The sequence below is a fragment of the Erinaceus europaeus genome, chromosome 9 (assembly GCF_950295315.1).
Source record: "Erinaceus europaeus chromosome 9, mEriEur2.1, whole genome shotgun sequence".
In the NCBI taxonomy this organism is placed as follows: domain Eukaryota; kingdom Metazoa; phylum Chordata; class Mammalia; order Eulipotyphla; family Erinaceidae; genus Erinaceus; species Erinaceus europaeus.
The window spans coordinates 60,173,497-60,198,563 of NC_080170.1; the positions used below are offsets into that span (position 1 = coordinate 60,173,497).

At 44.3% G+C, this 25,067-nt stretch overlaps 1 pseudogene; it reads right to left on the bottom strand.

Annotated features, from left to right (window-relative positions):
* Positions 1-10,821: 10,821 nt before the first annotated feature.
* LOC132540534 (U4 spliceosomal RNA) lies at positions 10,822-10,947 on the bottom strand (annotated as a pseudogene).
* Positions 10,948-25,067: the final 14,120 nt, after the last annotated feature.

A 25,067-nucleotide genomic window follows, 5' to 3' on the forward strand; every position in this document is an offset into this window, starting at 1 on the left:
TCTGGCTGAGTCGCCTGGGAAGCACCTGCGGCCATGTGGGGCTATACCTGAGTCAGCTGTGGCGGCTGCGTCCTGTGTCAGCCGGATGCCAGCATCGGATGCGCAGCGGGGTTGGTGGGGGTGTGGGGTCCCCACTGTCCCACGACTGTCGCCAAAAGGATGAGTGGGACTATTTCTCCAGTGAGGACAATGCTCCACAGCCTTTGCGCCGCCTAGGTCACCTAGGCCATGAACCCCATTAGTGCCTGCCGGGCTCCCCACGGTCATACCCCGGCGCGCTAGCCTGCCTCACCCACTCTTCTTTCCTGCCAGTGCTCTTTGGCACACAGACTAACAAAAAAACTGTCCTATGGAAGGAGGGCCCCTGGGAGGAAAAAAAAAAAAGATCTGGGGGGTCAGTACTGCTTTTGGATTTTTCCTAGATGAAGGCCCATCTAGGCCAAGAAGCTGAGCAGAAGCTAATTTGGTTATAGTGAGTTGTTTGTTTTTATTTAGAACACTGCTCAGCTCTGGCTAGTGGGGGGCAAGTATTTAACTTGGGAGTTCAGACTCTCAGGCATGAAAGTCTTTTGCATAACCAATATGCTGCCTCCCCAGTCCACGTGGTGAGTTATTTGCAGGCCCATGAAGACCTGGCTTGGACCCCTCAGACCATGACTTGAGGACTGCAGAGGAGATAGTAGGATTCTGCTCCCATGATTCTCTGGTGTTTCTGAGCCTAATGCACAAGGAGACTCAGTAGGGCTGAGCTGAAAGCCAAACTTTTTTTTTTTTTTATTTTCACACAGGGGCTGGGCGGTACCGCAGTGGGTTAAATGCACATGTAGGGGGGTTGCTTCACAAGCAGTGAAGCAGGTCTGCAGGTGTCTATCTTAGGCTCCCCCCCTCTGTCTTCCCCTCTGCTCTCATTTCTCTGTCCCATCCAACAACAACGATAGCAATAACAACAGCAACAAGAAACAAGGGCAACAAAAAGGGAAAAAATGGCCTCCAGGAGCAGTGGATTCGTAGTGCAGGCACCGAGCCCCAGTGGTAACCCTGGAGGCAAAAAAAAAATTTTTTTGACACATATATTTGTATATGGTTCCAGGAGTCCAGTCCAGGACCATATGCTAGCATGCTATTGCTGACTCACCTCCCTGCTCAATCTTTATTTTCTATTTTGGCATCAGGAGAGACACTACAACATAGATCCACCACCCGTGGAGTTCCACCTGCTCCTGTCTTAGGTGCTTTCTTGTGCTGCCAGGAATCAAACCCAAGATTTCCCCCCAGAAGGCTAGTGTTCTATCAGTTGTTCCCCCTTCCCATCTCCCTCTCTTTTTCACTTGCTGATTTTAAGGCAATTGCTTTTATTTTTATTATTTTATTTATTTATTTATTTTTACCAGAGCACTGCTCAGCTCTGGGTTATGGCGGTGCTGGGGATTGAACCTGGGACTTGAGAGCCTCAGACAAGAAAGTCTCCTTGCATAACCATTATCTATACCTCCACCCTTATTATTGTTTTTCTTAATATTTACTTATTAGTGAGAGAACCAGAGCATCACTATGGCACACGCTGCATTGCTGGGGATCAAGCTCAGGGCCTCATGCTTAAGTCCATGGCCTTATCTACTGCACCACCACTAGTTTTTTTGTTTGTTTGTTTGTTTTTTAACTGAGAGAGATCAAGACAAGAGCATCACTTTGATTTTTTTAAATGCTTATTTTATTTATTCCCTTTGTTGTCCTTGTTGTTTTATTGTTGTAGATATTATTGTTGCTGTTATTGATGTCATCATTGTTGGATAGGACAGAGAAATCAGTGGAGAGAAGAGGGGAAGACAGAGAGGGGGAGAGAAAGATAGACACCTGCAGACCAGCTTCACCACTTGTGAAGCGACTCCCCTGCAAGTGGGGAGCCGGGGGACTCAAACCAGTATCCTTATGCCGGTCCTTGCACTTTGTACCACGTGCGATTAACCTGCTGCGCTACCTCCCGACTTCTCACTTTGATTTTTTATGCAGTGCCAAAGATCAAATTAATGTAAACCCAGGCATGGTCTTTGTGTCATGTGTACGCTCAACCAGGTGCACCACCACTCGGCCTCCATGGTCTTTGTTTCGATGCAATATAGAGTCCAGGGCTGAGGAGAGAGAGCGCAGTAGTTATGTAAAATTATTTTTCACTTTTCTTTTAATTTTTGTTTTTGCTTTCCCCCCCTTTTTGTTTTATTGTTGTTGTAGTTATTATTGTTGTTGTTGTTGTTATTGATGCCATCATTGTTGGATAGGACAGAGAGAAATGGAGAGAGGAGGGGAAGACAGAGGGGGAGAGAAAGACATCTGCAGACCTGCTTCACCACTTGTGAAGCAACTCCCCTGCAGTTGGGGAGCCAAGGGCTCGAACCGGGATCCTTACGCCGGTCATTGAGCTTTGCGCCACCTGCCCTTACCCTGCTGCGCTACTGTCCAACTCTCAATTTTTTTTTATCTTTATTTACTATTGGATAGAGACTGCCATAAATTGAGAGGGAAGGAGAAGATAAAGAGGGAGAAAGACAGAGACACCTGCAGCCCTGCTTCACCACTTGTGAAGCGCTCCCCCTGCTGGTGGGGACCAGGGCATCGAACCTGGGTGCTTGCACATTGTAACGTGCGCTTAACCAGGTGCACCACCACCTGGCTCTTTAGTTAATTTTAAGTACATTTTGTGGGGCTCTGGGAGATGATTTAGCATATAAAGTGTATGCCTTACCATGTGTGAGGCCCTGAGTTCATCCCCAGCACCGAGTGAAACAATCAAGACAAGGGAGCTAAGTGGATGGTGGAGTGGTACTACAGTCTCTCTCTCATTCTCTCTCTTTCTCTTAAAGCTGGAGACTAAACTTGGGGCCAGAAGATAGCTTGGCGATATTACACACGTGCTAGGCCTGGTTTTTCCCTCCATTCTCAAAGTGTGATGGCCAAGATAGGACACGTCTCACCTTATAAAACAGTTTAAAGAATTCATACTCCCATTGTACAGAGGAAACTGAGTCACAGACACATTCATTCTCCCCTCCCCCAAATGCTGGATGTGCAAGGACAACCTAAAGCAAACAGCGTGAGGCTAGCCCAGGGCTGTTCAGTGCCCCAGGCCATGTGGGTGAAGGGGCTCTGGCAGCTCCCCACCCCTTAGCTTAGATAATAACATCTGTGCTTTAGATTCTTAGAATCTATGAAGGGTGTAAAAGGAGTGTTGTCATTCTGAGAGGGCTTCATGGAAGCAGCAGGTATTATGCAGAATCCGGGAGGCCAGCCCATTTGTTAAAAACAGCCAACCTCTCCAGCCCTTGCGGGCTCCTTAACACCATTCAGTCTTCTGCTTACTGCTGCTCAATCTGATAGTGAAGCAATTGCAGAGGCCTGATCCCAGCAGCCACTGGGAAGGCAGAAGGTGAACACAGAGACTGGCAGCCTGACCGTGGGTGCCAGCACATGCCATCCCACACTAGAGCCAGGATTTGAACACAGGTCCACTGCAGTGTGGCCACTCTGGAACTGGAGAAGGTGAGTGGTCTCACCAGCACTGCACTTCCCTTTCTACCTCCCTTTGAGTCCCCAGCCTTCCCCACCTACCCCTTTTATCACTTCACCCCATACCCTGCTCCAAACAACCCCCCCCCAAAAAAAAATACACTGGACAGGCAGGATTTGCACTCAGATCCCCAAGCTCTGGAATTCCTCCCTTGACCTCCCTTCCATGGGGCCTAGTTCTCCTGAGGAGCACCCAACCATCTTTTCTCTCTCTCTGTCTCTGTCTCTCTCTCCCTCAATATTTGTTTGTTTTCTTGCTTTATTTATATATGAGAGAAAGAACCAGAGCATCACTCTGGCATATGTGATACTGGGGATTAAACTCATGACCTCATGTTGATAAGTCCTTTGCTCTAGTCACAGTGCCACCTCCCAGGCTTCAGCAGCCTTCTCCTCTTCTCCTCGGGGTGGCTCAAGAGAGGTCTTGGCACTGTCATGCCCTCACCTACCAGGCCACACTTGGCTGCTGAAAAAACAGGCAGACTCCCCAGAATGTACCTTATAGCCAGGCTGTCACTGCCTGCCCTTATATGTCTCTACCTGTCCAAATCTGACCCCACCTGCCTCAGCTGTTCCCTTCTCTCCCCATCTGCCTCACCTATCTTCTCCTTCTGCTGCCACTTGCTCCCTTCCTGTCCTCACATGCCTCACCTGCCCCCACCTGCCCTTCCAGTCCTTTGCCCTGAAGCTGTTTCCTTAGAGCCAAGTGGAGAAAGTGTAAAAACAGAGGCCAGAAGCCAGCCTGGGTTCAAATTCTGAGCCTGCCCTGTCCATTCAAGGTAACCCTGGATGAATGGCCAGAGCTCCAGTCCTGACTACCACATCCTGCCAGGGAGCAGGGAACACCCACCTATGGGGCTACTGCAGAGCTCTGAGAGTCACCCAGCTCAGTTCCTGGAAGCCAGTGCCTTCTCCTTAAGCACTTGTGGTTATTATAACAATCCTCAGCCACATGTGCCGCCACCTCTTTCCTGCAGCTTGGCACTTTCCCCATATGTCTGCCACTTGGAGAGCCTGCCCCCTTCTCCATTCAGCAGGCACCTACATACCCTTTGAAGCCCCATTCTGATGTCATGGCCTGTGTGAACTGAGCCTCCCCAGTTTTGTCCTCACTCATCTATCCTCACCAAACCCTAGAGGCCGCACAGCAGTGAGTTGCACCAGCAGTGGCACACCAGTGTGGACCTCCTGAGGGCATAGTAGTTACATAGCCCTGTCTGCTTGGGCTCCAGCCCAAAGCACAGAGCATAAGTACAGTCAGGCCCTGAGCACCAACTCTCTCTACAAGAATTTCAGGGGCTGCAGAAATAATGCAATCATACACACAAAGGCTTTCAGGCAAACCCAGAAGGCAGGCACACCTTAGACAAAAGCCCTGCTCTTTGAAATCAAGTGGTGAGGAAGTCAGGTAGTAGCACAGTGGGTTAAGCGCACGTGGTGCAAAGTATAAGAATCCTGGTTCCAGACCCTGTAGTTATTATTGTTATTGATGTCGTCGTTGTTAGATAGGACAGAGAGAAATGGAGAGAGGAGGGGAAGACAGAGAGGGGGAAAGATAAACTCCTGCAGAACTGTTTCACAGCCTATGAAGCGATTCCCCTGCAGGTGGGGAACTGGGGGCTTGAACCAGGATCCTTACACCAGTCCTTGCGCTCCGTGCCACGACTTTTTTTAAAAAATATATTTTTATTTAATATTTTAATGATAAAGACATATAGAGAGAAATACCAGAGCACTGCTCAGCTCTGGTTTATGGTGGTGCTGGGGATTGAATTCGGGACATCAGAGCCTCAGGTTAGAGAGTCTTTTGCATAACCACTATGTTGTCTCTCCAGCCCCTCATCATATTTAACGTTTTGGTGTTTTGCTCATAATCCTTTTACTGTAGGACAAGACTATTGAGTTGTCAGAAAAGTCATGACACATTTCTGTATAGAAAAAATGTTGGGTGGGAGTAGATATCATAATGGTCATACAAAGAGACTGTCATGCCTGAGTCTCCAAAGCCCCAGCTTCAGTCCCCCGCACCACCATAAGCCCGAGCTTAGCAGTGCTCTGGTATTTCTGTGTCTTTCTCTGCATCTCTCTCAAAAATAAAGTACTTAAAAAAAAAAAGTTGTCTGTGGCCCGGGAGGTGGCGCAGTGGTAAAGCTTTGGACTCTCAAGCATGAGGTCCTGAATTCAATCCCCGGCAGCACATGTGCCAGAGTGATGTCTGGTTCTTTCTCTGTCCTCCTATCTTTCTCATAAATAAATAAAATCTTTTTTTTTTAAAAAAAAAAGTTGTCTATAAAAGAAAAAATGTCATGACTTTTTCCAACAACCCAATATTTATTTAGGCTACAAAGAGAGAGGGGGAGGGAGAAAGAGTCTACTTTAATTTATTCTCCAGGATGAAAGGATGGGGTCCATGCTTGAACCCGTGCATATGTCAAAGTTCTGTCACATTAATAAATAAAATTTAAAGAACATGAGTGCCAGGTAGGAGTAGATAGTAGATAATAGCTATGCAAATAGATTCTCTTGCCTGAGGCTCCAAAGTCCTAGGTTCAATCCCCCACCACCATAGGCTACAGCTGATCAGTGCTCTGGCAAAAAAAAAAAAAAAGAAAGTGTCTAGTGTTTCATTTGCCTTGCCTTACACTGGGTCGTTTAGTAGATCGTGTCACTTTGCCTGCCAGACACAATGTTTATTTGTCCCACTGTGACATTGCCCTTGTCACTTTACCTTCAGTGAATATTTGTTTTACTGGCCCAGCAACATTCTCCAGTCTCCAAAAGCAGCCACGTGTTGCTGGCAGTCTCCCATTGCCCACTGCTAGCCCAGGCTCTGCCAATCAGAACCTTTCATCTCCTAGCCGCCATGACTGGATCAAGAGAGGTCATGTGATTCAAAGACAGCCAATGAGACTTAATTCTTGGACTTTAGGTTGAATCTGGGAAAAGTGCAGGGGAGAAAGCACAGAAGTTAAGCAAAGAAAAAAAATTCATACCTGAGGGTCTAAAGTCCCAGGTTCAATCTCTGGCACCACCAATTACCAGAGTTGAGCAATACTCAGGTTAAAAATAAATAAATAAATAGTGGTCTGGGAGGTGGCACAGTGAAGTGTTGTACATGAGGCCCCGAGTTTGATTCCCAACAGCACCTTTTTCAAAATCATACCTGCTTCCCTTTCTCTTTCTTCTCCTATCTCTCTCATAAATATCTCTGGCTGGATGACTGACTCAGTGCTACTGGTTTGACTGAGATCATTGGAGAGGCCTCTGTTTGTAGCAGCACTGTGCCCAGTGCCAAATGCTGGTAGGGAGTCAGGTACTGTCCCCAGCTCACCAATCATGTACACAGCTTTACCATCCACTCCAGCTTCCCCAGGAGGAGCGCTGCTTCTCTGCTTCCTGCTGTCACTTCTCCTGGGTCAACATGGGTGTTTTCTCACCCTCAGTGCTCTCAACCAGCACTCTCTAGGCTTGAGGACATGAGGACAGGTAGTCGCCAGGCATCCCAAGAAAGTATTGTCACACCTTGTACAAACAGGGTGAAATAGTTATGGTCTCATTGGGCTCCGGCAGCCCCAGAGCCTCCTGACCCCTGCAATAAATATTAGTGTGCATGTAACTTAAAGTTAGTGGCTTCTGGGAGTCGGGCTGTAGCGCAGTGGGTTAAGAGCAGGTGGAGCTAAGCTCAAGGACCGGCGTCAGGATCCCGGTTCGAGCCCCCGGCTCCCCACCTGCAGGCAGGTCCCTTCACAGGCGGTGAAGCAGGTCTGCAGGTGTCTGTCTTTCTCTCCCCCTCTCTTTCTTCCCCTCCTCTCTCCATTTCTCTCTGTCCTATCCCACAACAACGACATCAATAATAACTACAACAATAAAACAACAAGGGCAACAAAAGGGAATAAATAAATAAAATAAAAATTTTTTAAAAGTTAGTGGCTTCTTATTCTTCAATAAGTGCAAGGAAATGGAATTGCTAGTTCCTGCTGTAAGTTGGCTACCAGAGTACTGCTTAGCTCTGGCTTATAGTAGAGCTGGGGCTTGAGACTTCAGAACCTCAAGCATGAAAGGGTTTTTTTGCATAAACATTATGCTATCTTGCCAGTTTTATAGTAGTTCTAATTTTTACATTGTTGAGGAAATTCCAACTGTTTCCCTCAACAGTTGTAACACAGAGTGGTCTTATTCCTGTTTAGGAGTGAAAAATGGAGGGCCAGAAGCAGGTGTGGAGCTCCCAGAGCCACCCCCCTCACCCCTTAGCCCCCACCCCCCATCCTGCCTGGGGAAGGCTCTCAGCAGTGACCACATGCGTTTTTGTGATGCTTCTGGCTGTGTGGTCGCAAGGGTGCAGGCTCCACCTCAGAGAGCCTAATGGAGCGCATGGTACTTTGGCAGTAGCAGCAAGAGATAGTGGGTGAATCTTAAGAGCTGGGAGGGAGTCTGTCAGCAACAAAGGCGTCATAAGCCAGAATTGAACAGTGCTCTGGTAAATAAATAAATAAATATAACCCTGCAAATTAGTGAATTGAGAGATTTGTAAAGAAGGAAGAGAAATAAAAAAAAAAAAGAAAGAAAGACAGCGAGAGAAAGGAAGGAAGGAAGGGGAAAAAAAAAGAAGAAAAGGAGTGGGTGGAAGAAAGTTGTCAATACCAGGGAGGTAGCACCATTAATAGCACAACAGACTTACATGTCTGAGGCACCAGAGATTCCAGGTTCAATTCCCACCACCACTACATACCATAGCTGAGAGCTCTGTTTTTAAAAAAGAGAAGTGGTCTAAGGAGATAGCAAAATGTTATGCATAGATTTTCATGGTGGAGGCTCCAAAGTCCCAGTTTCAAACCCCAGGACTGCCATATGCCCAAACCAGTCTTTCTTTCTGAATTTCTCTCTCATTAAAATAAAAAATGAATTAAAATAAAAAGGAAAAGAAAGAGTTATGAGAGAGAGACCAGACCTATATCATATTCAGGGCCAGGGAACGAAGACCTTGTTTTATAATAAAATTACATGAAAATTAAAATATAATTAAAATGTAAATAAATCAAACACAAATAAATTAAAATAAATTCTAAAAATCAGTAATATATTAATAAAACATCATTAAAATATAAATAAAATATGTGAAAAGTAATATTAATAATGATTATAAAAATAGAGTTGTGGGGCACACTGCCCAGACTGTAGCCCTGCACCACATAGGAGTGCCTCAGAACCAGGGGAAGTGCTAGTACTATGGTGTCTCTCTCTTTATCTCTCTGTTCATCTATCTGATTCATAAAAAGGAGCTATGAAGGAGTCAGATGGTAGCGCAGCGGGTTAAGCGCACAGGCACAAAGCGCAAGGACCGGGTAGGGATCCCGGTTGGAGCCCCCGGCTCCCCACCTGAAGGGTGTCGCTTCACAGGCGGTGAAGCAGGTCTGCAGGTGTTTTTCTCTCCCCCTCTCAGTCTACCCCTCCTCTCGGTTTCTCTCTGTCCTATCCAACAATGACATCAACAACAATAATAATAACCACAACAAGGCTAAAAAAACAATAAGGGCAACAAAAGGGAAAAAAAAATAGCCTCCAGGAGCAGTGTATTCACAGTGCAGGCACTGAGCCCCAGCAATAACCCTGGAGGCAAAAAAAAAAAAAAAAATAGAAAAATAGAAAGAAAGAAAGAAAGAAAAAAGAAAAAAAAAGAGTTATGAAATTAAATATCATGTAATCCTTTGCCCCAGAAAGAAGAAGTTGTAGAAGGGGGGGGGGCAGGTGGTGGCACACCTGGTTAAGCACACACATTACAGTGTTCAGGGACCCAAGTTCAAGGCCCTGGTCCCCACCTGCAGGGGGAAAGCTTCATAAGTGGTGAAGTAGGGCTTCAGGTCTCTCTGTGTCTCTTTCTCTATCTCCCCCTCCCCTTTAAATTTCTCTCTATCTCTATCCAGTAATAAATGTAAAATAAAATAAAATCTTTAAAAGTTGTTAAAGAGTAGTCCTGGAGGTGGTGCAGTGATAAAACTTTGGACTCTCAAGCATGAGGTCCCAAGTTCGATGCCCGGCAGCACATGTGACAGAGTGATGTCTGGTTCTTTCTCTCTCCTCTTATCTTTCTCATAAATAAAAATAAAAATCTTTTTTTTTTAAGTTGTTAAAGAAGGAAGAGTTGGAGGAGTAAGTGAGGAGATGGGAGATAGCTCACCTGGTGAAGTGCTTCCCTTACTGTTTGGGAGGTCCTGGGTTCAAGCCCTGAGATCACATGGGAGCACTGTGGCTTCTCCCTCTTTTTAAAAGTATTTATTTATTTATTCACTTTTGTTGCCTTGTTTTATTGTTATAGTTATTGTTGTTGTTATTGATGTTGTTGTTGTTGGATAGGACAGAGAGAAATGGAGAGAGGAGGGGAAGACAGAGAGGGGGAGAGAAAGATAGACACCTGCAGACCTGCTTCACCGCCTGTGAAGCGACTTCCCTGCAGGTGGGGAGCCGAGTGCTTGAACTAAGTGTTCCTTACGACGGTCCTTTGCGCCACGTGTGCTTAACCTGCTGCGCTTCCGGGCTTCTCCCTCTTTTAAAAAGTTTTTTAAATTATCTTTCTTTGGTTATTGGATAAGGACAGCCAGAAATTGAGGGGGGAGGGGTGATAGAAAGGGAGAGACAGAGAGACACCTATAACACTACTTCACCACTCTCAAAGTTTCCCCCTGCAGGTGGGGACTGGGGACTCGAACCTGGGTCCTTGCTCATTGTAATATGTGAGCTCAACCAGATGCACCACCACCTGGCCCCACTTCTCCCCTTCTCTGTTAAGCCTTATGGCACCCCCACCCTATTACCAAGTTGACTCCTTTACCCTGTTTCTCAGAATTTCTTACCTCCCCCAACCCCCTCTGGTAGCTTTTTTTTTTTTTCAAAGTCTAAGATGTGTGTGTGTGTTTTCCTATTTGTTTGCTTTATTTATTTATATCTCATATATATATTTATATATGTTTTCTCTTGCTGACGTTACACTTAGTATAATCACCTCAAGGTCCACTCATGATATGGAAAAAGGAGGGACATTGTATCTTTTCATAGCTGAGTAGTATTCTGTTGAGTGTAGATACCACAACTTCCTTATCCAGTCTAGGTGTGGAGTCTAAAGACCTTAGGGTGTATATACAGTGCCCTCAAAAAATTTTGTGGCCTAGGTGTGGGTATGGAAGGTAGGTTGCTGAACCTGCATGGATGAGGTTCTGAGTTAAATTCCCAGTGTTGCATATGCCAGAATGATGCTCTGGTCTCTTTTCCCTGTTAGTAAATGAATTTTATATATACGTATTTATATATGCATATATATATATTTTTTTCAATTAGCAATAATCACACCTCGGATAAGCTTCATTGGCTATGATAGTGCCACTGCCCAAAGCTTGAATAAATATATTTTAAAAGGGTGGTGGTATACCCAGTTAATCACACATGTTACCATGCATGAGGACCCAGGTTCAAATCCCTGGTTCCCACCTGTGAGGTGTGGTAGAAAGGAAGCTGCATTAATGGTGAGGCAGTGCTGCAGGTGCCTCTCTTTCTCTCTCCCTCTTTATCCCCCCCTTCTACCTCAGTTTCTCTCTATTTCTATTCAATAAATAAATTAACAAACAAATATTTTTTATAAATAAAACATTTTAAAAATAAAGTTACATGTGGTTGAGGAGGTAGTTCAGTGGGTAGAGCACAGAACTTGCATGCACTGGGCCCCAGGTTTAACCTCTAGCACCAAATGTGCCAAAGCAGAATAGTGCCCTGGTCTCTCAGAAAATAAACAAATCTTTTAAAAGAAGTTGATCTGAGGACATAGCTTACTTGGACAGTGCCCTAGTTTGCCATGTGCTCAACCCAGATTTAAGCCTGGCCCCCACATTAGAGGAAGCTTTGATGCTGTGGTCTCTTTCATTCTTTCTCTACCCCTATTAGGAGAGAGAGAGAAAAGGAGGAGGAGGAGGCGGAGGAGAAGAAGAAAAAGGAGGAGAAGGAAAAGAAGAGGGGCTAGGTGGTGGTGCACCTGGTTGAGTGCACGTTACAATGGGCAAGGACCCAGGTTCAAGACTCCAGTTCCCATCTACAGGGGGAAAGCTTTGCAAGTGGTGAAGCAGAGTTGCAGGTGTCTCTCTGTTTCTCTCTCTTTCTATCCCCCCCATCCCTCTCAATTCCTGGCTGCTTCTACCCAATAAATAAATAAAGATAATAAAAAATTAAAAAGAAAAAGGTTTAGAAAAGAAGAAGGAGGAGGAGAAGAAGAAGGAGAAAAGGAGCTAAGAGATAGCTTATACCATACAGGAGGCCCTGGGGTTCATGCCTGAGCACCACATGGCAGCATCTAAGGAAACTCCATGGATGGTGGAGTGATGTTCTGGTGACTTTCCCTCTCTGTGTCTCTTTCTACCTGAAATAAAGTGAATAATAAGCAGCCTGGGTGATAGCACAGAGGTTAGTCCTCTGGACTTAAAAGTTTGTGGCCCCACCCATCACATATATCAGAGTGATGCTTTGGTTCTCTTCCTCTCCTCTCCTCTTTCATTAGTAAAGAAATAAATCTTGAGGGAGTCGGGTGTTAGCGCAGCGGGTTAAACGCACCTGGCGTAAAGCTCAAGGACCAGCATATGGATCCCGGTTCAAGCCCCTGGCTCCCCACCTGCAGGGGAGTTGCTTCATAAGAGGTGAAGCAGGTCTGCAGGTGTCTTTCTCTCCCCCCTGTCTTCCCCTCCTCTCTCCATTTCTTTCTGTCCTATCCAACAACGACGACATCAATAACAACAACAATAATAACTACAACAATAAAACAACAAGGGCAACAAAAAGGAATAAATAAATATTTTTTAAAAAAAGAAAGAAAAGATAAAAACAAGTTTGGGAGTCAGGCAGTAATGCAGCGGGTTAAGCGCACATGGCATGAAGCTCAAGCACCAGTGTAAGGATCAAGACCCCAGAAATTAAAAGGAAGTCGGGCGGTAGCTCAGTGGGTTAAGTGCACATAGTACAAAGGGCAAGGATTGGCTCAAGGATCTCGGTTTGAGCCCCCGGCTCCCCACTTGCAGGGGAGTCACTACACAGGCAGTGAAGCAGGTCTGCAGGTGTCTATCTTTCTCCCTTTCTGTCTTCCCCTTCTCTCTCCATTTCTCTCTGTGCTATCCAACAATGACAACATCAATAACAACAGCAATAATAACTACAACAACAATAAAAAACAAAGGCAACAAAAGAGAAAGTAAATAAATACAAAAAAATAAAAAATATATATATATATTTAAAACAACAACACTTGCCACAAGGCCTTTGCACTTGCAGTTCCTGGTGTTTGGGATGGTCTGGCTCAAAATGTTCCCACAATTGTCATTTTCAAGTCTCCACTTTCATATCAAATCCTCAGAGCCTCCCTGATCACACACCTCCTGTACTTTACCATGTTAGCTGTCTTCTTTCTCCAAGGTACTGTATCCTATGTAAATGGGGTACCCTATCTAGGAGACAAGCCCCATGTGAGTAAAGATTTTTCCTTCCTTGTTCACTGTTTATTCTGAGACTCTGCAGGGTAGCCATACCTTTGTTTATTTTTGCAAAGTTGGGGCCTCATGCATGTGTGGATTCACCTTTTCATTCAGAGAAGGAGAGACAGCACAAGGGCTTCCCCTGGTGTTGTGGATCTCCCTTATGGTGCCAGCACTCAAACCTGGGCTGCTTGAGTGGCAAGTTAGGCTCTCTGCCCAGTGAGCTGTCTCTGGGCCTCTGATGAATGCTTGTTGAGTGAATGAACATCTGCTGAATAAACTCTTGAGCTTCATAATCCCTCATGTCCTCTGTTACTGTAAACTCAAGGACATTCACTCAGGGTGGGGGGGAATGGCATAATGGTGATGCAAAAAGCTCTCATGCATGAGGTACCGAGTTTCTACGTTCAATCTCTAGTACCACCATAAACCAGAGCTGAGCAGTGCTCTGATAAAAAGAAAATCAACCAATCAGTCAGTACGGTGAGTGCAAGCTCACACAAGCCTGGTTGTCTCATTTTGGCAGATGTGGAAACTGGGGCACCATTTACCTGTCCTCCTCCAAGGACTTTGTTTCCCCCCCAAAGACTCAGGCCTAAGGTGAGCTACCAGAAGCTTCTGAAACCACATAGCCCACAGCTCTTGAAGGAGTGGCTCCCCGTATCTTGAGGCCAAGGTTGTCATCATAGGTTGAAGGAGACAGTGAGGAAGGGGGCTCAGTGTCCCCAGATGCCCCCAGCCTGGCAGCCCTCACCTGCACAGGTGGAGAGCTAGGGAGGGCCCCACTCAGCCAATGAGCTGCATCCTTCTCTTAAAGGCACCCACAGTTGGCAGGAGCCACAGCCATGCGCGTGCCCGGGCGGTGCCCTCAGACAGCTGCGCTGGCCAGGTGTCACTCAGTCCCCTGTGGCCACGCTGTAACCCCAGGTGCAGGTACCTTCTCCAGGGAGGCCTCCTGTCCCCTACCCAGAGTCTGACTTCCTAGAGATTTCTGTGCCCAGATGCCCAGCTGCCCTGGCAGGTACCCAAGGAGGAAAGACAGCGTGGCCTTGGCAGCTGCCCACCTGGAAGAAGCGCTTGGGCCAGGGAGAAACTGCCCCCAGCCTGGCTCTCTCCAGCAACCCTGGTGAGTCTCAGCACCCCAGATATGGGGGGCCATTCCCCTCCCTGGAGGGACAGGACCCTGGGTGCTGTCCCCTGCCCCCAACGTGTGGCCTTGAGAAGTCCCTCCCATAGTTGGCCATGTCAGCCTTGTCCTGCACCTGCGCTATCACACCCCCAGCTTGGTGGCGTAATCTGCTGGTCTTGTCCATTCTGTGTTTTCCATGACCCCAAGACAGCCAGTCAGAGGGTTAAGGTCAGCAGGAACCCAGCCCAGTCCACCACTTAGCTGGCCTCCACTACACCCAAAGCAAAGCAGTGAGGTCCTGCACAGGCACTCCTGAGTGCTTATCTAGAGTCAATATTGGGTTTCCATTCAGCAGTCTAGAACCAGACCTACAAGATACCTATGAGGGCTGTTGGGAAAGTGGGAAGTCCCCCAGACTTGGATGTGGAGTTCAGGAGCATCAGACAGAGGTGTTGTCTTCACACCCATTCCCTGCATGGGTCTGGATGAGGTTGCCAACACACAAAGAGGCCTGCTGTCCTGGCCTGATAGGGTCCCACAGAAGCCCCCAGTGCTTCAGCCTCTGGCACTGAGACTATGGCACCCCTAAAGGGAATCCAGGTCTTCCTCAGGTTTCTACTTAATTGTCAGGAACAATGGGCACAGACTGAAGCTCACAGTCAGTGTGTGGTATCAAATGAGGCTAGCCTGCAGACTAGGACCTGGCTCTGTGACATCTTCTGGCCTTTAGGGACAAATAAAATACCACAGTCCATAGAAGCTTGAGTACCATAGACTTGAAGATGTAACCCAAAATTTGAAGATTTAAAATAAAAAAATTGGGCCAGAGAAGTAGCTCACCTGGCAGGACAAGTGAGAAAGCTAAAATTCAAGCTCCAACACCATATGGGGGTTGACATGGTATCAGAGGAAGGCCCTCACCACACACCAATGAAAAAGTACCCCAGAGGGTTGGAACTGTGCCTGTGTGAGGCACCAAAGCATTATTCCACCATCCACAGAATTCGACCTATCCCAGTCCTTGGTGCTCTCATGCAGTGCTGGGACTCAAACACAGGGCCCCACACATGGAAGCTATGTACTCTACCTACTACACCACCTCCTGAGCCCCAGAGTCATTATTTTTAAAAGTCCTATTAAATAGTCTTTTTTTTTTTAATACTAGAACATTGCTCAGCTCTGGCAGTGCTGAGGATTGAATCATTTAAATGGTACTTAAAAAAATAAAATAACTTAAATGATAAGTACCATGATTCCATTACGACTCGAGTGTATGTGTGCATGTCTATATGTAGGTGTGTAGATAAATTTTCTTTCTTTTACCAAATAGCCATTGCTCTATTCTAACCATCCTAATATGTGTTTTCTCTTTCTTTATTTCCTTCTTTCTTTCTCCCTCCCTCTCTTTCTTTCTTTGCTTCCTCCCTTCCTTTCTTCCTTCCTTCTTCTTTTCTTTCTTTTACTGAAATCCAAGTCTGGTATATGGCTCTAATGCACAAAGCAGTAGAATCTGTGGTTAGATCACATACATCAGAATTATGACATGTCCAAACACCAACTGTAAGACCTGCAGTATACAAGGTCAGTGCCTCAGTCTCTCCTGTATTCTAGTCTTTGCAGATTATTAATTATTTTAAGATTTTATTTATTTATATTTTTTTTACCAGAGCACTGATCAGCTCTAGTTTATGGTGGTGTGGGGGATTGAACCTGGGACTTCAGAGCCTCAGGGATGAGAGTCTCTCTGCATAACCGTTAAGTTATCTACTCCTTCTGCATTCTAAAATGGGGGTGCAAGTGTGAAAAGTGCTGAGGAAGTGGTGGCCATTGTTTTATTATCTCCATGCAGGTATCCTCCTTGTATTGTGTGTTGCATCCCTAAGAAAAGAATCCCAGGCTTCTCTCTCCTCCAGCTTCTTTGTGGCCTGTGCCATGAAGTAAGCGTGTGTGTGTGTGTGTGTGTGTGTGTGTGATGGCACATGCAAGGAGCTAACAATCAAAGTTGACATATTATTTCTATTTATTTATTTTTACCAGAGCACTGCTTAGCTTAGGCAAGAGAAGGAAAAAGATGTACCCAAGGCACCAGCCAGGCAGACTTGGACCCAAGGCTAGGTCTCCTGATCTGAGGCCAAGACACAAGCTAGGAGGCAGGGCCAGGCAGGCTTCTGGGGCTGTGGGGTTCAAGCTACCTAGGCTTGGGACAGAGCTGGACAGAGCCCTGCCAGCCGGCCTGTGCCTTCTGCCCCACTTCCCAAGTCCCGCTGCTCCTGCCCCACTTTCCTGTCTCACTTTCCTTGGGCTCCAAGAGTGCATAGCAGGCAGCCAGGCCTCCCGGGACCCAGGGCCTACATACCCTCTTTTTGCAGCCTCCACTAACTCCCCAGCCTGTTTCCTGCAAGAGAATGCCTAGGATGGGGGTGCTCAATCTTTATTACTATTACATATGAGACTGATTTACATAAGGCAGAGAGATGAGAGATGAGGCAGAGCACCACTCTGGTAAAGATGGTGCCAGGGACTGAATTAGAAAAGCTGGGTCCTTGCACATGATAACATATGTTTTCTGCCAGTTGAGCCATTTCTCCAGCCACAGGGTTCCCCACCCCTGGAAATCCAGGGGTGACTGTGAACCTCTTCTCAGAATGCCTTTACATGCACAGCATGACGTACATAGGACTACAAAGGACATGGATCATATCAGAATAATGTTATCAAGATGTTTTAAAATATTGATGGGGGAATAAGGTGATATTTCAACTGGTAGAGTGTATATGTTACCATGTGCCAGGAACCAGGTTCAGACCCCTAGTCCCCACCTACAAGGGAAAGCTTCATAAGCTTCATGAGTGGTACTGAATGTGTCTCTCCTCTCTGTATCTCTTCCTTTCTCCCTCTCTATTTCTGCCTTCCACTCTTTTTTTTTTTTAAGGTAGCCACTAATATTAACTTTTCATACCTTTATCTTTTCTGACACTACTTCCTTTTTTAAAACCTTTTTTTTGTTATTATCTTTATTCATTTATTGGATAGAGACATCCAGAAATCAAGAAGGAAGGAGGTGATAGAGAAGGAGCAAGACAGAGAGACACACCTGCAGCCCTGCTTCACCACTTGCAAAGCTTTTGCCCTGCAGGTGAGGACCGGGGGCTCAAACCTGGGTCCTTGAGCATTGTAGCATGTGCGCTCAACCAGGTGTGCCACCACCCAGCCCCCTGCCTTCCACTCTTGCTTCGGGTGTCTCTCTTTCTAACTCTATCTCCCTCTTTAAAATATATATATTTTTTAATTAATTTATCTATTGGGTAGAAACCGAGAGAAATTGAGAAGGGAGGGGGAGACAGAGAGGGAAGAAGACAAAAGGAACATCTACAGCCCTACTCCACCACTCGTGAAACTTTCCCCCTGAAGGTGGAGTCTCTCTCCCTCTCTATTTCTGTCTCTCACCCTTGATCAAAAATAAAGAAGAACATCTTAAGAAGTCATGCTTCAGATAAGGTCAAGTTGGACTCTCAGGCATGAGGTCTCAAGTTTGACTCCTGTCATTCTGTTTGCCAAAGTGATGCTCTATTTCTCTCTTTCATAAGTGAATAAATCTTAAAAAAAAAAAAAAAAGGAAGGAAGGAAAGGAAGAAAGAAAGAAGAAAACATATTTGCCAGGAATTGTTCAGGTACCAAGCCCCATAGGTTAACCCTGGTGGCAATAAAAACAAATAAATAAAATTAAAGTGCTTATGGTACCATGGTTTGTTTTTTTTTTTCCCCCTTTTCTTGAGAGTGACTAGAAGACCACAGTGCTGAGGACCTTGTCCAGAGCCCTGTGAGTACAAGGTATGCACTGGGCTACTGAATCACCCCACCCACCTGTAATTCTTTCTCTCTTTTAAGATTTATTTGCATATTTCATGAGAAAGAGAAGGAGAGAACAAAGCCAGAACACTATCATTGCATATGTGATACCTGGCATGGAACCCAGGTCCTTACCCACACAGTGCATGCAAACCCTGTGCTGCACTGCTGAACTGCCTCCCCAGCCACTGAAATCCTATTGCAACACATTAAATATGTGATCTGGCAGCAGCTATCATAATGATGGTGACACTAGTTTTTCTTTTTGTGGTTGTGTGTGTGCCAAACATGAAACCAGAGGCATCGTATACGCAAAGCATGTGCTATATCACTGGGACAGACCTCCTGGGCCAATGTTATTTTCAAGCAATCATGAGAGGTACCAGATGGTGGTGCACCTGGTAGAGCACACATTACCATACATAAATACCTAGGTTCAAGCTCACAGTCTTTTTCTCTTCAGGATTATCACTGGGGCTGGGTGCCAGCATTAAAAATCCATCACTCCCAGTAGCTTTTTTTCCTTTTCTTTTTTTCCCTTGATTTGTTTTGATAGGACTGAGAGAAATTGAGAGGGGAGAGAAGAGAGGGGGGAGAGAAAGATAAGACACCTGCAGACCGGCTTCACCACTCTTGAAGTGTTCCCCCACAGGTAGGGAATGGAGGCTCAAAGATCTGGGTTTTTTTCCCCTCTCAATTTCTCTCAGTCCTATCAAAACAAATCAAGGGAAAAAAAGAAAAGGAAAAAAAGCTACTGGGAGTGAAAAAATTAGAAAAGAAATGTTATACTTGAGAGGGCCAGGCAGTAGCCCAGTGGGTTAAGCACACATGGTGCAAAGTGCAAGGACCGGCTCAAGGATCCCAGTTCCAGCACCTGGCTCACCATCTGCAGAGGGTTGCTTCACAATTGGTGAAGCAGGTCTGCAGGTGTCTATCTTTCTCTCCCCTGCTTTGTTTTCCCCTCCTCTCTCCATTGATTTCTCTGTCCTATCCAATATCAATGACAGCAATAGCAACAACAATAACCAACAAGGACAACAAAAGGGGGGAAATGGCCTCCAGGAGTAGTGAATTTGTAGTGCAGGCACTGAGCCCCAACATTAACCCTGGAGGCAAAAAAAATATTGAAATTCCTTAAAAAAAAAAAAAAAAAAAGGAATCAGGCGGTAGTGCAGTGGGTTAAGCACAGGTGGCACAAAGTGCAAGGACCTGAGTAAGGATCCTGGTTTGAGCCCCTGGATCCCCACCTACAGGGGAGTGGCTTCACAGGAAGTGAAGCAGGTCTGCAGGTGTCTATCTTTCTCTCACCTTCTCTGTCTTCCCCTTCTCTCGCCATTTCTCTCTGTCCTATCCAACAACAATGACATCAATAACAACAACAATAATAAATACAACAGTAAAACAAGAAGGGCAACAAAAGGAAATAAATGAATATTTTCTTTAGGAAAAAAAGATTATACTTGAGGGAAGGGGTAGATAGCATAATGGTTATGCAAAGAGACTCTCATGCCTGAGACTCCAAAGTCCCAGGTTCAGTCCCCTGCACTACCATAAGCCAGAGCTCTGGTTAAAAAAAAAAAGAAGGAAAGAAAGGAAAAAAGAAAGGAAGGAAGGAAGGAAGAAAGAAAGAAAGAAATAAGAAAGACTATACTCAATAGTTTGATATAGAAATGTCAGTGCTGCTCTCCTCTCCTCTCCTCTCCTCTCCTGGATCAACTAAGAATACCAAAGGAGATCACCTGGGACCGAAACAAGACAGGACTAGAATGACCACAGGAACCCAGTAAATCACCCGTGAGTACAAACACGTGTGGCTGGTGACAGAGAGGAGAGAGGAGCCTAAGGAGAGATTAAGTGACTGCTAACAGTTCAGCAGTTTATCAATTGAGACGCCACCTCCAGTCTGCTCCACCAACAAGGGGACAGCTAAAGGGAGGAGAGGACTCCCCAGAGACTCACCAAGTACAACTCTGAGTCTCCATTGCTACTACCCTCAGAATCTGGAGCAGCGACAGGGAGGTACACCAGGGGACAGAGATCTAACCAGGAAACTCAGGAGAAGACCTATACCTTGGTGGCATAGCTGAGGGGCTGTGAAAGTCTCTTTGCATAACCAGTGGATTATCTCTGCCACACCCTGCTTTATCTCTTGGTCAGGAGTCAGTGATTAAGCTAAGAAGCCTACTTATAGTTTAAAAGCCCTCAGACTCCCATAGCCTACAGGGAAGAAAAAAAAAAAAGAGGCTTTTAAACCACTGAGCTCCAACTCAGAGATTTAAATACTATTGAAACAACTGTTAACTTCTGGCACTGTGAACCCTTTAATTAACTTACTTAGACACAAGTCAATCCAGGCAATAGTGATCAATAATTTGAAAAGTACTGATAAAGGGAACTCATAACATAATATATGAAATGGTTAAAACAACAAGCAAAAATATTGGAGAATCGAACCAGGACAAGAGTCCAGCTAAAAGTCCTCCAGAGGGTGAAGCACAAAACAACGAGTTCAACATCCAAACATTAGCTAAGGAAATAATAACAGGAGTGAGTAAAGAATTTGAAAAAATTGTAATCAGAAATGCAGGAACAACAAATGAGAATATGGAAGAAAATTCTAATTATCTCATGGTTATTAGAGAGCTGAAAGCTGAAATCGCTGAGCTAAGAATGCAACTAGCTGAACAAGCTAAAACAGTATCAGAGAGGGCAACAAAATAGATGAACTCCAGAAAACAGTAGAGGGCAGAGAGAATAGAATCTATGAGGCTGAATACAGAATTATCAAGACTGAGGATGAATTAGAGACAACTAAAAAAGAAGTAAGAGATCTCAAAAAGAGACTAAGAGATACTGAAAACAACAACAGAGACCTATGGGATGACTTCAAAAGAAACAATATATGCATTATTGGCATACCAGGGGAAGAAAGAGGAGAGGAAGAAAGCATTTCCCAGGCCATAGTAGCCGAAAACTTCTCTAGTCTAGACAACATCAAAGACATAAAAATTCAAGAAGGCCAGAGGGTCCCAAACAGAATTAACCCAGACCTAAAGACACCAAGACATATCATACTTAGAATGGAAAGGAATAAGGATAAAGAAAGGATCCTGAAGGCTGCAAGAGAAAAACAAAGAGTCACCTACAAAGGAAAACCCATAAGATTAGCAGCAGACTTCTCCATACAAACACTACAGGCCAGAAGAGAATGGCAAGATATCTATCGAGTGCTCAATGAGAAAGGCTTTCAGCCAAGAATACTATATCCTGCTAGACTGTCATTCAGACTAGATGGAGGCATCAAAACCTTCTCAGATAAGCAACAGTTGAAGGAATAAACTATCACCAAGCCTGCCCTGAAAGAAGTTCTGAAAGCTCTTCTATAAACAATCAGACCACCACAAATAGGACATATATCAAAACGCTCTAAAACTCTACAAGAATGGCGTTAAAATATCTTCAGTCTTTGATATCAATAAATGTCAATGGCCTGAATTCACCTATTAAAAGACACAGAGTAGGAAGATGGATCAGAAAACACAACCCAACAATATGCTGTCTACAGGAAACCCACCTAACTCAACAAGACAAACACAGACTTAAAGTGAAAGGATGGAAAACTATCATACAAGCCAATGGCCCACAAAAAAGGGCAGGAACAGCTATTCTCATATCTGACATAATAGACCTTAAAATAGATAAGATTAAAAAAGATAGGAATGGACACTACTTAATGCTCAGAGGATCAGTCAATCAAGAGGACTTAACAATTATTAACATCTATGCACCCAGTGAGAAGCCATCTAAATACATCAAACTTCTACTGAAAGAGCTACAGCAATATATTAACAGTAACACAATCATAGTAGGGGACTTCAACACCCCACTCTCTCAACTTGACAGATCATCCAGGCAGAAAATCAATAAAGACATAAGGGAGCTAAATGAAGAGATAGATAAACTAGAACTATTGGACATTTTTAGAGTCATTCATCCCAAGAAACTGGAATACACATTTTACTCAAATCCACGTGGGTCATTCTCAAGGATAGACCATATGTTAGGCCACAAAGACAACATCAGTCAATTCAAGAGCATTGAAATCATCCCAAGCATCTTCTCAGACCACAGTGGAATTAAACTAACACTTAACAATCAACAAAAGATTAGTAACAGTCCCAAAATGTGGAAGCTCAACAGTACACTTCTTAACAACTTCTGGGTCAAAGAGGAAATCAAGGAAGAAATCAAAATGTTTTGAGAGTTCAATGAAAATGAAGACACAAGCTATCAAAATATTTGGGACACAGCTAAAGCTGTCCTAAGAGGGAAGTTCATAGCTATACAAGCACACATTAGGAAACAAGAAAAAGCACAAATAAACAGCCTGATTGCACATCTTAAAGACCTAGAAGAAGAACAACAAAGGAACCCTAAAGCAACGAGAAGGTCAGAAATCACTAAAGTTAGGGCAGAAATAAATAACTTTGAGAATAGGAAAACCATACAAAAGATCAACGAAAGTACATGTTGGTTCTTCGAAAGAGTAAACAAAATCGACAAACTTTTAGCCAGACTCACAAAACAAAAAAGGGAGAAGACCCAAATAAATCGGATACTAAATGAAAGAGGAGATATCACAACAGACACTGCAGAAATTCAACATATCATGTGAGGCTTCTATGAACAACTATATGCCACCAAGCTAGAGAACCTGGAAGAAACGGACGATTTCCTAGATACCTACCAACTTCCAAAACTAAGTCAAGAGGAAGTGGATAACATGAACAGGCCCATCACAACTAATGAAATTGAAACAGTTATCAAAAATCTCCCTGTCGGGCTGAGCTTCATTGACAGGAGACAGACAACCCAGGACTCATGGCTGGGTTGTACGCAGTATCTCTTTATTCATGCAGGATGCAGCGCAATCTATACCAAGCTAAGCTAAACTAACAACTAACCAAAACAAACAATGTTGTCTTTATATATACTTCCCAACTAGGGTGTGAACAGGATGTGACACAGAGAGGGTGGAGAGAAAAGTGACTGGTGAAAATCAGGGTGTGACAAGGAGAGGATCAGGGTGTGATCAGGGGGTGGAGCAGGTGAGAATTCTACCACTAAACCACCAATGCCCTGGAGGGAAGGTGGTGCTTTATGTAAATGTAAAAGTGATTTATGTAAATAGACAGCAGTGGTTATGTAAATAGAATACAGTGGTTATGTAAATAGAATGCAGTGTTAAGCAGGGGGGATTTAAACCAAATGAAACAGAAGGGGTTTTTAAAAGCAGAATTAGAAGATACCAACATCTCCCCAAAAATAAAAGTCCTGGACTAGATGGTTTTACAAATGAATTCTACAAAACCTTCAAAGAAGAAGTAATACCTCTACTTTTAAAAGTCTTCCAGAAGATTTCAGAGGGATAGAGAATGGGAAAGCTATCGAGGGAGGGGTGGGATATGGAGATTGGGCGGTGGGAATTGTGTGGAGTTGTACCCCTCCTACCCTATGGTTTTGTTAATTAATCCTTTCTTAAATAAAAAAAAAATTAAAAAAACAAAAATAAAAAAAAAGAAAAAAGAAAATCAAAAAAATAAAGAAGTAAATAAATAAAAAAAAATAATAATATTAATTAATTGTGGGGGTCGGGCGGTAGTGCAGCGAGTTAAGCGCACGTGTCGCAAAGTGCAAGGACTAAGCGGAAGGATCCGGGTCTGAGCCCCCGGCTCCCCACCTGAGGGGAGTCACTTCACAGAAGGTGAAGTAGGTCTGCAGGTGTCTATCTTTCTCTCCCCCTCTCTGTCTTCCCCTCCTCTCTCCACTTCTCTCTGTCCTATCCAACAATGAACAACATCAACAATAACAGTAATAACCACAACAAGGCTACAACAACAAGGGCAACAAAAGGGAGAAAAAGAGAAAAAATGGCCTCCAAGAGCAGTGGATTCAAAAAAAAAAAAAAAAAAAAGTCTTCCAGAAGATTGAAGACACTGGAATACTCCCTGCCAGCTTCTATGAAGCCAACATCACCCTGATACCAAAAGCAGACAGGGACACAACCAAAAAAGAAAACTACAGACCAATATCTCTGATGAACATAGATGCGAAAATATTGAACAAAATTCTAGCCAACCGGATACAGCAGTGTATCAAAAAGATTGTTCATCATGACCAAGTGGGGTTTATCCCAGGCATGCAAGGTTGGTTTAATATACGTAAATCAAACAATGTGATCCACCACATCAACAAAAGCAAGACCAAAAACTACATGGTCATATCAATAGATGCAGAGAAAGCCTTTGACAAAATACAACATCCCCACCAAAGTAAAAGACTCTGGGGTGGGTGGGTGGATGGGGAGAATACAGGTCCATGAAAGATAATGAATGACATAGTGGGGGTTGTATTGTTAAATGGGAATCTGGGGAATGTCATGCATGTACAAACTATTATATTTACTGTTGAATGTAAAGCATTAATTCCCCAATAAAGAAATTAATTATTTTAAAAAAATACAACATCCCTTTATGATCAAAACACTACAAAAAATGGGAATAGATGGAAAATTCCTGAAGATAGTGGAGTCTATATATAGCAAACCTACAGCCAACATCATACTCAATGGTGAAAAACTGGAAGCATTTCCCCTCAGATCAGGTACTAGACAGGGCTGCCCACTATCACCATTACTATTCAACATAGTGTTGGAAGTTCTTGCCATAGCAATCAGGAGGAGCAAGGAATTAAAGGGATACAGATTGGAAGAAAAGAAGTCAAACTCTCCTTATTTGCAGATGACATGATAGTATACATGGAAAAACCTAAGGAACCTAAGCAAGAAGCTTTTTGAAATCATCAGGCAATACAGTAAGGTGTCAGGCTATAAAATTAACATTCAAAAGTCAGTGGCATTCCTCTATGCAAACACTAAGTTAGAAGAAATTGAAATCCAGAAATCAATTCCTTTTACTATAGCAACAAAAACAATAAAATATCTAGGAGTAAATATAACCAAGGAAGTG